Consider the following 13,935-nt stretch of genomic DNA (forward strand, 5'->3'; position numbering starts at 1 on the left):
AGGTACAATGACGCTGTATAATGACACTAACAGGAACCCTTCAGGTGTCCTTAGTACAGTTTCTCCTACACAATTTTCTTTTTATGTCTTGCTTCGTTATTTTTGGCAATAATTAATGTTTGAAAAACGATAAACAGTGCTAATTACCAAGAAAATAAATTATATGGGCAGTGGGCTAAAGAATAACATTGTAGCTTTTTTCCCTCTCGGTCAAAGAAGTCAGACACTTCATTTCAATTCGTTTTGATGTCTTTCTTGAATTTGTTTTGCGTTATAATTCATTTTGATATACCTCCCCGAACACAACGGTCCTATATGAATGTCACTACATATTTAAATAAATAAAAATACGCTTAGCAGGTAGATACTTAAAATTAATTTGTTGTGTTACGACATGATCTCAAACTAAGTAATGAGAAAAATGAAAACCAGTTTTGTAAAATTTAATATATAATTAATTACCTGAAAGAGAATGTAACAATTTAAAAACAAAATGATTTAGAGTCTGGTGGATGAAATTCGGAATAGTCCTAAAAGTTATAAATGTCCAAAAGTCTCGAGTAATCAAAATAAGTTCACACCATTGTGCTAATATGCCAATATTATGGATGCATCACAACGATTTAACCAAAGATGGCGTTAAATGAATTTACGAAAATTCAATACAGCTACTAAATCGAACAATTGTGTCACCTTTTAATTCCAATGAATGATTGAAATAAACAAATAAATCGACTCAAATGATCACAGATATTCGCCTCTTCTATTATTAATGTTAATTCTAGGAAGAATTATTTTACAATAAATCATTCCTTATATCAAACCCTGAGACTCGCTACAGAAAGAAGAATGAGGCTTTACTAAATAATGTCGAAGCTGTTAAATATGAACAAAATCAGATATATGATCCGCTACCGATCAAAACTAGGTCAGTTAGATTTCACATGGGGAAGCCCATAATATGTACTTAACTCACCAGTATATTCACTTCAATAAAATACATCTCAGTATTCTAGATACAACCTTGATCCTGACCCTAGAGGACTCGAGACACTAACTTTGCTTACAGTTTGATCAGTTTCTATTTTAAAAAATTCCTCATTAGGGTCCTCTTATTGTGTCTTGGGTTTTATATTAAGTTCGTTCATAATTTGAGAGGATTTGTTTAAAGTTATCAATGAACTTACAACGTTATTACTGACTTTGTGACAAGAGCATTATTTTGGAATTAGTGTGGATTCATTCAGTGATAAAATGGATTATATCATTTTTATGCGACATGATTGTTAGCACTACGACCTATTGAAGGCTAATAACACCTCAACTCATGGTGTACTATAATTCATTCGGAACACTATATTTTTGGACTTGAGATAAGACATTTTGGATTATTGGGGATTAATTTAAAAATACTGCGAGTTATTTTATAATGTTCATCATTGAGTAGAGGATAATACATTATTTATTGAATTTAAGTAAACTTGTTTTTTTTCCGTTTACTGTTAATTAGCGTACGCCTATTGAGTCGCAATGCAATAGTGCACAATGGTAAATTGATGTGATGTGATTTTGATTTTTAACGTAGCTTTAACAATTTTTCAGTCATATCGCTACGATGTCTGCAATGTGGCAGTTGCACAATGGTAAAGATGAAACAAATGGTTAGGTGAGTGGAAGGAGCTTACTCCATCAACATCGACCACTAAAAGTTGTGCATGGTGTTACACGTTAGTTTTCAAATAAAACCCTGTAAAGAACCGATAATGAGCTCCGAATTATCGCTTAGCATCATCAGCAAAAAAGATATGTTTGATGATTATATATATATATATATATATATATATATATATATATATATATATATATATATATATATATCACAATGGATAACAAATAGTCATGGTTCATAAATATATATTAATGACTCAAATTTGCTCTCTCTCTCTCTCTCTCTCTCTCTCTCTCTCTTGATGCGATGCATAATATCGTTTCAGAAATATACCTTCTGAACCATACGTTGTTCCTTGTATATGGCAGGAGCACTCAATAACAAATTATCTAGGGGAGAGCTGTGAGCATATAAGAGTCACATAGACGTATTGAAGTAGTTTCCTTGCTCGTTATCAAACAAGGTTACTTTTCCGCATGACAGAACGTCTTAGGTTTAGATGTAACTTGAAGAAAAAAAACATTTGAAAGGTAAAGGATAAAGTGAACACATCATTTCATCAACTACGAATATCCGTTAGTAATTTTGAGAATGTCATATCATTTCAATAGTTGCATTTGGCCATGCAATATCATTGCTTATAATAGATAGGTCTGTAGATATATGGAATAACCATACATTTTAAATTTCTCTGTGTTTATAAATTTTGTTTTATATATAAAGATTTCATATAGTGTGTGAATTGCGTTACAATACAGAAAAACAATAACATGCTATATTAGAAACAATAGATTCTGCAAATCATTGTGTTCTTCCACGGCGGTTTAATGAAGAGCAGCATGAGTTAGTCAGCTGTCAACTATGGTTCTTTTTGATTGAATATAACCTACAAAGAGTGTGAACATTAGTTTTCTTATATGTAGACAATTCGTATCAACCCTAGTTATGAAATGACTGTAAACAAGCTAACATTGATAAACTTCAACTCGGAGAGACAAAAGAGCAAAACCAACAAAACTGTTTGGCAAACAAATTCTCATAAGAATCGTGTTTCAAACGAATGTACTCACCAATAAATTTCGTTCCCTTTTCAGCTTTTGTCAGCTTGTTACCCTTAATTAGAAACCCCAACTACATCCCCTTCTCAGATCATCTAGCATATGGTTTCACTAAAGTAATGGTTTATGCACCTTTTGCCAAGCATGCATTGTCATTTGTCTGTTGTAGCTTATGCAAACCCATTGCAAATTATGACGCTTATTAATAATGAATTAGTTAGCTAAATTGCATCTGTCGCAATAAGATTCAGTCTTAATCAATGTCCGTCTTCAGAAAACAATACACATAACACACACATTTTATAATATGTTAATGTGCAAATGTGTGTGTGTGTGTGTGTGTGTGTGTGTTTGTGTGTCAGAGCCTTGACAGAAAATGTTGTGGACATTGCGTGTGATCATAAAAGCAATACGGCAGCAACATTTAAGCTTTGAAAGATTTAAGCTTTTAAATCATACCATGATGCGCGCTAATTTTCACGACATTTTACGAGATAATGTGATGGGATCCTACAGACACCGTTCTCTACGGCGACATATAAAAATCAAACCCTTTGGTTAAGGCAACTTCGGGAGGAAAACTGGTTAATGGACAGATATATAATTTTGGCCTAACTGTGGCAAAAGGCTTAGCGCAAGAAAGGAAATAAAGAGAACTGACGAAAACGTACGGTATTGTGTAATATTTTCGTAAGCATGTCACTGGCGATCTCGGGAAGGATAAATGTTTCTTTAAAGGAGACCAGTAACCAATGGAAATATAGAATAATAATAAAAGTACTATAGCAGAAAACCTTATTCTGAAGTATCATCTGCGACCGTAATGCGAATATTTAAATATTGGCCTATCTTCTAGGAGCTGAATTTCCGTGACCTCGCATTGCAAAATTTCCGCACCTATTCGGTTACTTTCGGGATGTGACGTCATAGTAGCGACTCCAGCAGCCCAAGTGGGAGTTGCCAGAGTAAAAGACAATACCGTTTTGCGTTGCTTACGGGTGTAATATAACATTAGGAAAAGCCTGTTGACATAAAAAAAAACTTTTCCGAAAGATAAAGGCATAATGAAAGAAACGGTACATTATTACAAACGAGTCGATTTCAAAGCAACACCAAAGAGCACTATGTGCTGGTTACATTTCTCAAAGGAATGTTACGAGAGGGATCATCAAAAAATAGCAGCTCAAAGATACGCAAATGCTAGACCTAGATTAAAAGTTGGCGCTGTTCCAGACATACCTTTCGACATTTTAAATCCTGGGAATAGTGTTAAATGTGTGAGTTACGAAAACAGGCAGAAGGACGAGTAAGTGACCACAAAATGCAACAATCAATCCACATCTTTTATCTAAAAACAGCAGTGCTAAAAACAGATCTGATAGCCCGACACCCTGGGCCCCTTCTGGTTTTAGTTTCGGCCCATCCTGTATTCAAAGTGAGGTGCCCGTCAGATTTGTCGAAACAAAAATAGTTTGCATGAGGAAACTTTGATTGCGCTGGTGAAATGAGTAAATGTATTTTCAAGATGTTGACATACATGCCTTAACACGGCACAATTTAAATCAAATCACCACTGTCCTAGGTGAAATTTAGATTTGATTTTAATCAAATGGAAGCTTTGCTAAAAATAAGATTCTAAACCTGTCGTGTTTCGAGAAAACACAATTTTCCGTAATCTTATAAAAATTAAAAATTTTTAAAAAATGCATTGTATACATGTAGTATGCATAAACTGTAATCTGTAAAAATTGGAACTGATATAAAACTATTCTTTGGGCAGTTTAAAAGCAGCGATTAAATAAAAAAGAGGTCAAAGTTTCACATTAACTATCTGACAATAGAACGGAGGGGGGGACTATTGACCCCCTCCCATTGCCCCAACGTGCGACCGCCCATTTGACGTGCCTTTTCTCCCTGTGATACGCCTTATTATTCCCCCATGACAAGCCCCTTTTGCATATTCTGGTCAGTTCTGGCTAAATTGCAAAATAGCTAAAGTTTTGATTCAAGTACGCCAACGATAAAGCCGGTGTGACTAATGAACATAATCCTTATCCTTGCATTGATCTTGTGAAAAGGACTGCCCTTCGGACATACTTCAAAGAAACCATGTTCGACAGTGTGTGTATGCGTAAGCACCAGCAATTGATTACCAAATAAACGATGCCTATTTTGTTGTTACTTACGATGCCATGGACTTAATTTTAATAGTTCAAATCTGCAGACACAAGTTACCGTACTTGTGGCAACTGTTTTTCTCACGTTTTATGCCCCACCTTATTTCCTTAGGTTTAAGTCTTAATGCATGTAACACTGTTTGCTGAATAAAATATATATTCAGAATTAGTTCTTTAGGGCCACATATACTGCATGGTATATTTTGTTTTATTCCTTGTAATTTAATCATGATAATTAAACTTTTCATATACGGTAGAGAACTGTCAGGTGTTAACTGGCCGAGTTTCTTTGGCGGAAATGGAGATGCGATTTTGTTTGCAGAGAAAATTTCAAAGTGATCATTCATTTAAGCTAATTGGTGACAATTTTATTCTTTTAATTTTTATAATACTATAGTACTGTTGTAGTTGTTTAAAAAATCTGAAATTTACTTGAATAATGTTAAAAATGGTTTGGGGTTGGGTTTGTTTCTTCTGACAAATGAAAATTGACAGACATAATGTAATAATCGGGACTTCGCTGCGCAAAATTGAGATATTACGAGATCGGGAGGTAGATGCGGAAATACCCCTAAAATCGGGAGGTTTTTCTCCCGGCTTGAGAGTTGACAGGTATGAACTGTCCGGGCTTGTGGAATTTCATTCAGGACTTTAGTTTATTTAAGTCACCAACCCGGGGCCTGTGCCTAACAAATTTATTTTAGCACTTACCAGTACAGTACATAAACTGTTATATCAGATTGCAGATTCAACTTTTGAATGTGCAACCCAAATGTGGTCTCCTGTCTGCCTCGCTCGCCAATGTTTATGTTTGTATTCGAGGACTGGCTAGTATAGCGTCACGGTACCACGTGATCTGTCGTCTCATCAAAAGTCGGAAAAACTCGGCAATTTACGAAATCGTGGTATCTTCCACGCAATATAATCACTACCCGCTTACGATATTTAATTTATAAGCATTGCAGTCGAATTAAAATCTGAAGAGAATTACATACGTAAAAGGAAAATTTTGATTTCTAGTCTCCTTTAAGGTTTTTGTGGGTGTTTTATTGTAATGACGCAAATGGATAGACAGAATAATTCACTAGTAAAAGAACTACATCATTAGTAAAGTCAAAGATCATAGTACTAATTAATGTGTATATTTGTGCAGATTTGGAACTTTGTTTTTGGTAAAGAGCCCTCCTTGACGCTAAATAATAAATATTGAATGATGATTTAAGGACATTTTACTATTCTCGTTGTAAGAAAACAACAGTACTTTTTACTCAGGATGTTCAAAGGTTCTCCAGGTTTCCTTCCATGGATGCAAAAACTGGATGTAATTTATAAGCTAAACACAAAAATATCATTGAATGTTACATATCGGTTCATAAATAAAATTCATCAAATGTGCCGAAAATTTAATTTAGAACGTTAAATTTCATGTATCGTGTACGCATTGCCCACATTACCATCGTTGTGTTTTTATTTTGTATTCAAACTGTATTAGATAAACAAATTGAAGACCTGCTACTACCGTATTACTTTTGGAGAGAGAGAGAGAGAGAGAGATACAGACAGAGACTAAGTTCCCATGTCGAAAATTATGGAGGTCCTTATTTAGTATTTCAGAAAAACCACACAAGGAATACAGCATTAGATACGTATGCATATCAAACTGACAAGGCATTGCTTAATTAACCTTAAACTAATCTAACGCTTTCATGCCTAAATGTCACTTATTTCAAATGGTTTACAAAAACACAAAACATGCAAACAATATACAATAATGAACCAAACCAAATGATTTTTGTTTATATTTTCTTATTAAGAAAACAAAATACGACAGAAAATGGAAAGTTGAAATAAAATGGTCGTTATTGGAACTAGTCACGATCATTGGCTGTTCCTATTTGTATCACAATCAAAGCCGCATAGTTTAAAATTTGGATATATCTAGTACATCAAGCTCGATAAAATATTCCTGCAGATCGACTAAGCTTCATATTATATGGAGCCAAAACCTCTTAAACTCTAACAAATTTAGAAAGCGATAGTGCCAGATATAGATGTATGCATGTGTGAGTGGGTGATTGGATGGTGGGGTGAAGATCAAGTGTGAGAGAATGAAAACTGAGGCCATACTTGTGAATTGCATATCCTGTAAAAAGGAAACGGAATAAACCGGCACTGTGGTCTTATTTAAGGTGATGAAATAGTTGAAAAGTCCAGTCGGAAAAGATATATGTACGTGTTCTGATAATCATATAACACGTACCTGGCTGGTTAAGGTTATGCCCACCACACAAGAACATCATTTATTTTGTATACGTACGCACTTGACTGAGCGCAAATGTGTTAATATAGTTAACTCCATGAAATAAGTCGAGTAATGTTTTTTAAACATAATTAGGCAAATGTTATAATCTAATGGATGTTTGGCTCCTGTGTGGAAAAGAATTGTGACATAAAGAACAATATATATTTTATTAGAAGTGCAGTATTAGTCAGAATCGTATATATGAATATATAATGTCATTCACTACCTTGTGAGAAAAATTTACAAAATTGCCCATCAAGTTTCGTGCCGCTCATGACATGTATGTTCTATAAAGATTAGATAAGTCGACCTCTTTTCGCTAATCTACAGGCAATGTATAATACGTATTAGCTCCTTACATAGTCTGTGTGAGCTAAAACCAAGAAAACTCTTATTTTAATACGTAGATTGTATCGTATCTAACATGGGAACATGTACGAACAACTACACTTTTGTGTGTGCTACAGACAAAGTAATAGAGTATTATTTGAACGTATAAGTTGAATGCATTAATCTTTCAAATAAACAAGAGTACGAAGATTGGCAGGTTTTATTGCATCATGAGATGCCACTCTGTCAAAGTTTCACTAGCATTGTTCACTTCACCTAAAGCTACGCTTAAATATACATATATATAAGCACACATAACTGTAATACAAATCATTTTACAAATTAGATCAATAATGGTAAATGAAGGGACAACATAATCACATTAATTGTTTTCCAAATTGTATAGGAAATGTTTATATGTCCCTCACACATAAAAGTGATTTAGATTTTCAGCAGTTAAATGTAGGTAATTCAAATATAGTAAAATATCGTCATGCTTGCAGACTATGATTGTAAAAGATAATTGGACATATTAGAAAGTAAGCCAATGACACATTATTTAAATAAACATATTACAAAATCAGTTTACCATTAAGATCAATCCACCTACCTTGCAAATTATCTGCAGAGTCCTGTTTACGAACAGCCTTTAAGATAACTATTAGACCCATGGTCATGTCTCTGGTTTGAACCGATAAACACACCTTGAACCCTCTTGGTAAATTTGATTTCCTTTATTATTCACATCTGACCGGAGTAGAATGCGGAGAAAAACAATCTTACCAATACATGATGTGTTACATTGTTATTTACTATATTTCAAGCATGACAAGTATTTCGTGCATTTCTGACTTATCTTATACCGTCTATTTTGTTATCAAATTTTGCAATTAGGTAACTGCATCGTATTCCTGATTGTATTTTCCCTTCATGACCCTCCTTAGATGGAATAAGTGTCGCTAAGAATAAGATAGCACGGTATCTAGGCATGTCAAATAAGAATGCGCCTTCCCTGTAACTCTGAACCCAATATGAACTTTATGGACGGCTTGATAAATGTATGTTACAAACAGAAACATAAGTAGAAATAAATATAAAAGAACATTTTTTTTGTGGAAACTAAAGGGAGTGTGAGGTAAGGGTACGAAAGGAATACATATATTCCATACACACCTGCATATCAGTACAGACATAAATGTAAAGAACTAGTCCATATACTGTGATGTGTTGTGATATGATTTGGATTTTTAACGTAACTTTAAATTTTTTTAGTCATATCGCTACGATGTCTGCAATGTGGCAGTTTATAGTAATGTCTAGGACTGGGGCATCATGCCGCAGACATGTAGCATGATGTCCCACCCAGTCATATTATCCTGACACCAGGACGACGAGTCCTAACACTAACCTCTTAATGCTGAGCGCCAAGCGAGGCAACTGTTAGTACCATTTTTGTAAGTGTTTGGTATGACTCGGCCGGGGATCGAACCCACGACCTCCCGCATACGAGGCGGACGCTCTAACCACTAGACCACCGGAGCGGTTCAGCATATTTGACATACAAATGAATAGTTGAGTATTAAAGTTTTCTCTGCATGCATTTGCACATAAAACATGTGAGTCCCAAGGGAATTAAATTTGGATAGTTTAATTTGGTCTCCCCGTTCGATATATTATCACACATTCAACATTGGAGATGTACCTCACTTAGTTGTATGTAATAAAACATTACACATACAAATGGAAGTAGTAATGTGTATTTTGCGTATGCTTCTTTCACAAACACATACTTCATATACACACATACACCCACATAAAAAGAGAATGCATATGCTTATTAAGTTTCAATAGATATAATAGGGGTACAAATGGTCTCATCTGAAAGTTGCATCCTAACACTCACACATACAAGCACACTGATGGGGTAAGGTGAGGAATATGATGTGGACACAAATGCAAGTGCTTAAAGGCAAACATCAACACATGCAAACAAAACAGATATAAGAGAGATATATCCATTTCACCTTCTTAGTGTCTAAGATGTATTTACATAAACACATCCCAGAAGAAAGAAAAAGCACACATGTAAATAATGTAACTGCCAGTGACTATCAAAACAAATATTTCTATAAATAGAAAACAGTTTAAGCAATTATATGTAAACAATTGAACATTTAAACTATCTTAACAAAACAAAATTAAACCAATGTTAAGATAATTAATCTGTACAAAATAATTTGCTTTAAATTAAACACCTGACACAAACCATGCTAAAATATATCCATTTCAGAGAATAGAGAAGTCACAATATTTTCAATGGCTAACAATTTGAATGGGAAAATTGTTGTTTACCTTTGTAAACTTCCTTTATCTGTTACGTTTTTAAATATGTATTTACTTTTGGTTAGCATTATTGTATATTTACATTTTTTTTCTCAGATAAAATGGTTTAATATTTTTATTTTGGGTTAGATTTCTTGTGGAGGGGAGGGTACAATTTTGAAAGTTGTCTCTCTTCTTCTAGTAATCATTTTATTTTTTAAACTCCTAAACTTCCGTTTGTCGTTTTTATTTTAAAACATTTTGTTTTCTATCTTGTACGTGTTCCTTGGTTTCTCAAAACAATTTTTTAATTAGTTTCAATTTTGTGATATATTTTATCGCTGCAGCTTAAATGAAATATAATTCATTAACAATTTTATATTATCTAACATTGTCTTTTTCATTTCTTGGAATTTTAAAAATTGTTCGTTTGATAATGACTTTATTATCAAATAATGTTTCTTGTTGGTGTTTTCTCGTCTGTAGTTTTATGTATAGATTTTCTTTTAATGTTTTACTCTTTTGTTTTGTATAATTTGTTCAATTAGCAAATGTTTCTTTGTAAATTTTCTTTGAGACAAATGCGCACTGTTTAAATAACTTTTGCAAAAATTTAACCTTTCTGTCAATGTGTTTATACTGTTTGAAAATATTCGTACACTTCAATACATTTACATGATCTGTTGGTAAAATATAAATGTGTTCTGTCCAAAAGAAATATGAATTTGTTATTCAGTTTGTTATAACTCTGCACATATTACACTTCTGTTCAAATTGTTATAATTTTAATTTGTTTTCTTTTTACAATATTTTTGGGGGTGCATTGGAGCGGTCGCTGCTAAATAACACTTGGCAGATTCGAAGTGTAACATTTTTAGTATCTGCTAAATTCCGTTACATTTGAAGAACTTTAGCAAGAGCTTTAGTTTCATCCAGTGTACATGTAACAAATTATTTGGTTACTTTTATTATCTACAAATTTGCAGCGTTAGTTTCGTAACTTTGTGCTACTTTAATTCTCAATCACTATTTCGAAAATAATATTGCGTAGTTTAGTTTTGTATTCGCTATATTTCCTACAGATTTTGATATTAGCACCTTTAAACTATGTCATTTTGAAAGAATTATTACCAGTTACTATTAATCTCGATTATATTCCGTTTCAGTTTCAGAATTTTATTACAGCCTTTTGATAAGGACATGCATTTAATATATTCTGGATTTATGTTTAATATTCGCTCAAGTGTGTGATTATTTCGGAATGAAACACTGTTTGCATCCTCTGCAGGTTTAATATTATATTCCAAAAGTTGTCTGGTCTCCGTTATATTCTGTGTCAAGTTCATACTTTTATTCATGTCTTTCATTTTAATACCCCAAATACCACCCAAACAAAAATGATAAGAAATATTTATTTTTGTCCATTCTCGCATGCACCCCAGTCCCCGCCCCCCCCCCCCCCCCCCCCTTTTTACCGGTTCCTCATACAATTACTAGGGACATAATCCATTCAATGCAGGATGAAAACATTAGCATATCTCCTTTTTTTTTTTTTGCTAATTTTATACTGTCAGAATCGTTCAGTATTCAACGATACGGAACACGTTGATATTGCAAGCACGTGCACGACACGTGTGAATAAAAATAGTATAGTGTATTAGGAAATACATTAAAAACAATCCATGTGTACTATGTAGACTTTAGGTTTCAGTTTATTATATTTGTTTGTGGATGAACTAAAACAGCTGTTTCGTCTATTTGAACGTAGAGATGATAAAGTGAACAATGTGAATGAATTTACCGAGTCACACCTGAAACATTCAAAGGAACAAAACTACAAAAAAGCGGGAGAGAGGAAGTATTGAAAAAAGTACCAGTCCAATCGTTTGTACTGTTATTTACTATAAATGTTCGTTCTTGTTGTTTTAGGGTTTAACGCCATTTTTCAGCACACGATAGGCTATACATGGCGGCCAGTATTAATGGTGGAGGAAGAACCCGGGAAAACCCCACAAAGAACCACCGACCCACGAGAAGCTACTGACAAGCTTTCTCACATACCCACATTGGCTGAATCTGAGACTCGAACCCACGCAGGCAGAGGTGAGGTGGCGGTGATCCGTAACGGAGAGCGCTCTAGACCACTCGGCCACTCGTGGCCCAATACATGTTCGTAATTTTTCATACATATAATGGTTCAGACTATGACCAGTGCTATCTTGGGTATATAAAAATAGCAGCGAAGAAATGATACTGAGGCAGGGTCTATTGGATATCTATCAAACAAATATAATTTTATAAGCGGAAGTACTACATTCGTGGAAAAAATGCAAGTGGAGGTTGCTCGTTAACTTTATTGATATAATGTTTCGGACTTAGGCTAGCGACCAGACATAAACATGTCCCAGCTGGTATCCATTAATCTGCGGTTGTGTATTTATTTTGAAATGCAGCAAAAATTCAATTATTTTATTTCTTGTAGTGTATTTCTTTATATTTTAAGCCTGAGGTAGAAATAGAAAAAAGAGTATATAATACAATGTTACTGCATTTGTATGGGAAACTATTAACTGGTTTCGTCGGATGGATACTACACTCAACAAGGTCGTGCAGTATGTATCCGAAACAAAATTCGTTCATATTTCTCCATTACAAATGCAGTATCCTATAATTACACAACAAGATTGTTTTTATTTAGTTAGATGGTTTATGATGAATAAAAGAACTGGATATAGAGTCTGACTAGTAACTGGTAGGACACGAACTTCAATCCCAAAGCGGATGGGCTGATTTGAGCATACTTGAGCAATCGTACTTTGTACACACATCCTATTTTAACCGTCGATTGTGGCTAAACATAAAACACAATACCCCGCTAATGCAGCATACTGCAAATTTGAAGTAACATTCGAATCAAGATTATTATATTACACATACTTTAAATGTTCACAACACTTATGTAATGGGCACATTTGAGATAAAACTAAGTTTGAACTGTGGTTTAACGTTTGCATTGACTTCCCCAACTGATTCATCCCATCGCTATCATTATCGTTAGCTTCTGAGGCTGAATGTAGCAACTAATTTATGTGAGGTGCACTGGGCCCTCTTTTTCAAACAGATACTGTGCATAGCCAACTCTGTAGGACCTAATTGTGAATCTGCAAAGCCAAGTTGCATTATTTCGCCAGGAAAGATTCTCCATGTAGCCAACATTTCACATGAGTCAGTCGAGTTTCGATGAAAGGTCGAAACGTCCTTTTTAATCCTTCTCTGCTTTGTTCGTACTTTCGTCAAGAAACAGATCACCTGAAAACATATGAAGATGTGATATGGAATCGCAGGTAAGACTATGGTGTATCAAACTAAGTAACATGAATGGGCAATGATCAACAAGTGTTATAAACTTCAGCAAATAATGTATTTTCCAAGATGATGTTTTTGTCCTTGCTATTTATTGAAATGTATGTAAGTTCCAGTTTACATCAGATGGTTGTAGAAAAACGACTGATATAGTGACGACTTGTAAATGCCCGGCTATGGATGATGAGCTACTGTGATACCAGGCCAGTATATCAGATATATCTGTACGGTAGCACACACACACGTGCAAACACACACACACACGCACGCACACACACACACACACACACACACACACACACACAGATATATATATATATATATATATATATATATATATATATATATATATATATCATAAACCTGGAATATATTGCACAAACTGTAAATAAAGTTCAAATACGTTAAAGTAAATAAACCAACAGCAAACCGATATATGTACAGCTTGTGTTTAAATTAACAAGTCAAGACTGAAGAATTTTTCTTTAAACAGTGAGGACACCTTTACACATATTATATCTTCAAAACTATACATAAGAAAATTATTTAAGATGAGTCAATTGGGCAGAATACTGTCACGTGTCACATACATATTACGAAAGTCTCATTCATCCGAACATAAATGCATTTATGTTCGGATGAATGAGACTTTTGTAATATATATATATATATATATATATATATATATATATATATATATCACATTACATAGCG

This window comes from Sinohyriopsis cumingii, chromosome 1, assembly GCF_028554795.1.
Source record: "Sinohyriopsis cumingii isolate HCF-2022 chromosome 1, ASM2855479v2, whole genome shotgun sequence".
Lineage (NCBI taxonomy): Eukaryota > Metazoa > Mollusca > Bivalvia > Unionida > Unionidae > Sinohyriopsis > Sinohyriopsis cumingii.